The sequence below is a fragment of the Labeo rohita genome, chromosome 9, assembly GCF_022985175.1.
Source record: "Labeo rohita strain BAU-BD-2019 chromosome 9, IGBB_LRoh.1.0, whole genome shotgun sequence".
Taxonomy (NCBI): Eukaryota; Metazoa; Chordata; class Actinopteri; order Cypriniformes; family Cyprinidae; genus Labeo; species Labeo rohita.
This window is the reverse complement of record NC_066877.1, coordinates 12,049,999-12,055,278: the sequence shown is the minus strand read 5'-3', so window position 1 is coordinate 12,055,278 and position 5,280 is coordinate 12,049,999.

Below are 5,280 nucleotides of genomic sequence, written 5' to 3'. Positions count from 1 at the left end.
TTTCAAGTTGAATCAACTTTTTTTGAGTTGACTGAACTTAAAATTTTAAGGCAGCCAGGTTACAAATTAATTTAAGTTGACTCAAAAATTGTTTTTTACAGTGTAGTTGCTTATTAGCATGCATATTACTAGAATATTACCCATTTATTAGTACTAATTAAGCACATATTAATGCCTTATTCTCTCAATGACCTTATTCTACATCCCTAATCCTACCAAATACCTATAAACTTAACAACTACTTTACTAACTATTAATAAGCAGCAAATTAGGAATGTATTGAGGGGAAAATCGTAGTTACTAGTGAATAAGTGTTATCTATTCTACAGTGTTACTGTTCATTTTTGTTTGAAAGTGCAGTTATATGTATTTATTGGTACGTTTTTCAAGTCTTGCGAATAAGTTCAAACAGGTACGTTTTCATCATGAGATCAGGTAGGTATAAAAATATATTAATACACTTATAATGTAAATACATTTATTGTTTTCATACTGAATATCTCTTCTCTGTTCATACTAAATATTTAATAATTTAAGTATTTGCTTAATACCATTTTTAGTACACTGAAAATAAATAAAAATACAATAAATAATAAATGAATATACAGTTGTGCTCAAAATGATTCATGCCCTTGTTAAATATGATCAAAGAAGGCTGTAAAAATAAATCAGCATTGTTTATCCATTTGATCTGTCAAATAATAATAATAATAATAATTATTATTATTAAATATTCTCATTCATATTTGCATTTTTAGCACACCAGGGTGACTAGGAACATTAAATTTTCAAGCCATGGATTCCTGTTTCACAGGAATATAAATATGAGGGGAAAGGTCAAATTCCCTCAATTATCCATCATAATGAGTAAAACCAAGAAATATAGTTTTGACGTGCAAAACAAGATTGTTGAACATCACAAATTATAAACTGTATGTAAGAAAAGAGCTAAAGCATTGAAAATTTCCATTTCCACCATCAGGGCAATAATTAAGAATTCCCAGTCAACAGAAAATGTTACAAATATGCCTGGAAGAGGATGGGATGTGTGTTTATATTGTCTCACAGTATGAGGAGGATAGTTTGAGTGACCAAAGAATCACAGCTGGAGAATTGCCTCAAACAAATTTATCAAACAGCACCTGTATCACCACATGTTGTCTGAGAGGGTTTTAAGAATCATAATCACAAAAAAATAAAACGCTTTCACTAAGCAACAAACTCTAGCATGTTAATTTGTTAAACGTGACTGGACCTTCAAACAGGGCTGGCTTCTATGGTCAGATGAAAGTGAAAAACAGAGCTTTTTGGCAGCCAACACTTACGAAGGGTTTGGTGCACACAGGGATAAAAAATACCCCATGTGTACAATGAAATATATTTTTAATATTGTGGGCCTATTTTCCACCGGAGGTCCTGGATATCTTGTTCAGATACGTGCCATCATGGATTCTCTCAAATAAAAACAGATAAAAAAATCAAAACCTGACTGCGTCTGTTAGAAATCTTACAATAGGCTGTGGTTGGATCTTCCAACAGGACAATAATCCAAAAACAAACATCAAAATCAACTGAAAAATGTGTCACTGAGCACAAAACCAAGCTTCTGCCTTGGCCATATAGTTCACTGACCTGACCCCATAGAGAAAATGAGTGAGGTGAACTGAAGTGAAGAAGCACCAACATGGACCTGGAAATCTGAAGGGTCTGGAGTGATCCTGGATAAAGGAATGGTCTCTGATCTTTTGTCAGATGTTCTCCAAACTTTTCAAGTATTATGGGTGAAGACTCTGTGGCAAAAGGAGGTTGCAAAAAGTATTAAATAAAAGGGTATGTTTAATTGTGGCCAATGTGCTTTAGAGAAAAACATTTAAAAATTAGAATTCCTCTCCATTTTAAATTCTTATTTTCCAATAAAAGCTTAGATTTGTACATTTTTAATATCAAAAATCAAAACGATTAACGATACAGATTTATTTTCACAGCCTTCTTTGATTATATTTACCAAGGGTATGAATACTTTTGAGCACAACTGTATATATTTTTAAGACTGGTAGTTAGTTATAGACATCCCTGGTGGATCTTTGTCCCATCAGTCTACTGGGGCCATTCTAACCTGACAGATTACGTCCTGCCGTGATTCACAAATCACTACAGATTGTACTCAAAGTGAAGGAAACCAAGCAGAGAGCTAACAAGTTCAGCATGCCTCTGCCAGCAACACAATCACTTAACATAACGGCTGCAACTAGATGCACAGCATGACCCAGACAGCCTTGATTGGAACTTCCACAGCCTAAGTTCATGAGCATTCACACAGTAGATGTTATTCACAAAACGTACATTCGTACCAGCTGGATTCTCATCATGACCAAAAAAGACCTGAGGCTAATCATCAAAATGTATCTAGAGTGAGACATGTGCCCTTGGTTGAAAATATTGACTAGGAAATGAAAAAAAAAAATGTCCATATCATTTTTATTCATTTTTGTTTCAGTTTTAGTTGTTAGTTTTTAGTTATTATATAATTATATAGAACTGAGAAATGTTGCAACTAGCTATTTTTTCATATTTTATTTATTTCAGTTAATGTTTATTTTATTAAGTTAATGAACATGTTTTATTATGCTTTAATTAGCTTTAATTATTAGAACTTGATTAACACTATATGGTTACAGCATTAAATATGGCAGTGCAAAACTTGGCAACACACAAACAAGCATGTTCTTAGGTGAAGGTTGCCTCATTCAGATATTGTGTGCTTTTAAAAGTTTTGAATTCAAAGGCATCTGCATACCTGAACAAAGACACACTTGTTAATAATGAATCTTTTATTATTAGAAAAGTCCAAAAGGGTTCAAAGTTACATGGAAAAACATTCTTTTTTGTTATCTGTAGATATAGTGTTTCTCACCAAAAAAAAAAACGTTGCCAGGGCGACGGCCAAGGCTAATCATATGCATCAGCACTAAAACTGCCTCTAAAAGCATCATTTAATTTTCTCCACATGGCCCCCATCTCCCAGGACATTTAACAGTATCTCACTGATAAGCCCAAGCAAATCTGCAGTCAGTTTTGCATAAGTCTATTTCTGTTGTGTACCCAAGCAGGGTCGCTTTTAAGCTCCTTGCATTGCTGTCAGCTGGAGAGACATTTGACTTTGAAGTCAACATCAGTTTGGCTCACAATTATTGCATGCCATCAGATTAATTCAAAACAGACGTGAGTCATTTACAATGTCAATAACATTATTAACAAAATGGAATTTGATAACATAGGTGACGTTTCCATAGATTTTCACTTCACACACAAAACAGTGTTGGCTTTCTCCCTTTCACTTTCTTTTGCACGTCCCAGCATACTTGCACAATTCCTCTTCCTTTCCCTCTTAGCACTGTACCATAACCTTAAGAAATCATTTGCAATTTAATTTCTATATTTCTAGCTCCTGTTTTTATTGCCATACATTCAAGCCCATGGTAATTGTGCATGTTTCTGATACACAAAACAGCATCCAGCAGCAGCGCTGAAGATTAAATACTTAACTCTGTTCATTTTTTCCCCTTGCCTACCGGCATTAAAAATGCATCTATTTTTTTTTTTTTTTTTTGTTAAAAGCATATTACGCAAGACTCTAAATATACAGTTCAGGAACTGCTTGTTCTCTGTCTTCAGCTGTCCGCTGTGGCAACTGCAGTTTTCTTCGGCTTTCAGCAGGGACGAGAGAAGCTTTTAGTGGCTCAAATGACCCATCTGCTCCCTACAGCCATCAGCACTGTTGGTCAAAAAGCATTTAACTCTGCCTGGTCCTTCATGCAGAATAGAAGATGAGTGAAATGATAATATCTGTGAATGAAGGGAACATGAGCACACGCTTTTGAAATCTTGATTTTCTTTATATGTGACGCACATTTCAGTTTGTTGAAAATCACTTGAAAGCACTTTCTAACAAAGAGCAACTGCTGGATTTGCCCAAATTAATTCTTGGAACTATACACAGGAGGCACAGAAGTAGCTGGATACCCTTGTGAAACAACAACAAAAAAACATCTGAAGACAAAAACCAGCCAAAGCTGGTTGACTTGTTTTTCACTGGTCCTCCAGCCTCCTCATAGCTGGTTTTAAAAGTGTTTTGACCACTTCTTTAGCTGGTCAGGATGGGAGACCAGCTGATGAACCAGCTAAAACCAGTTGAGCACCATCTTGGCTAGGCTGGTCAACCAGCTTTGCCAGCTTAAACCAGCTTTAACAAGAGTTTTACTTTGAAGGGGTCATGAACTGAGAAATCAAAATTCCCTTGATCCTTTGACCTGTAAGAGGTCACTGTATTATAAAAACATTCTGTAAGTTTCAGAACTCAAAACGTTCTTGTTAGTCTAAAACAACATATAATAAAGCCAGTGTGCCGAAAAGGCAGATTGTTGAAGCCCCGCCCACTGGTTCATGAATGTAGTGTAAATAACGAGAGAGGCAAACGCAGAAGTCAAACAATAAAGATGGCTCCAAATACAACAAGATGCTGTTCAGTGCCCAGTTGTGGAAAAACACAGTCTTTAGATGAAGATAAACTTTATTTTTGATGAAATTCTAATACAATGTATTGTCAAGTATGGTGACCCATACTCGAAATTGGGAAGTGAACACACACGCACACACACACTGTGAACACACACCCAGAGCAGTGGGCAGCCATTGTTCCAGCGCCCAGGGAGCAATTGGGGGTTCGGTGCCTTGCTCAAGGGCACTCCAGTCATGGTCTTGAAGGTGGAAAGAGCACTGTTCATTCACAATCCCCACCTTCAATTCACCTTTGGGTCACAAGCCCGACTCTCTAACCATTAGGCCATGACTGCCCATGACTGACTGTCAAATAAATACTATCCAGCGTAAGGCAAAGTTTAAATAACAGTCTCATGTGTGCAAAGCATGCAGATCAGTTGAGGAAAAGCTGCAAGGTTTTAAAAGAGTGCTAAGGGAATTAATCAAATGAATTATATTAATGTACCTTAATTATATGAATGTACCTCTGAAGTTTCTGACTGTCTTCATTCGATGGCATTTTGTTTTTATCTTCTGTCCACGTAATAAGTCTGTTCTTAATCGCAATGCTGTTTACGGGAAACAGCTGTAATTCAGCTTTTCCGTAAGAGCCACCTGCTGTCATAGAGTGGATTTACAGAGACTTACACCTACATTTAGCCTGTGTGCAGTTTTTGTCTGTCCAAAAAAAAACAGACTGAATCATTTAAAATGACAAAAAGTCATTTTATTTGTTGTTTC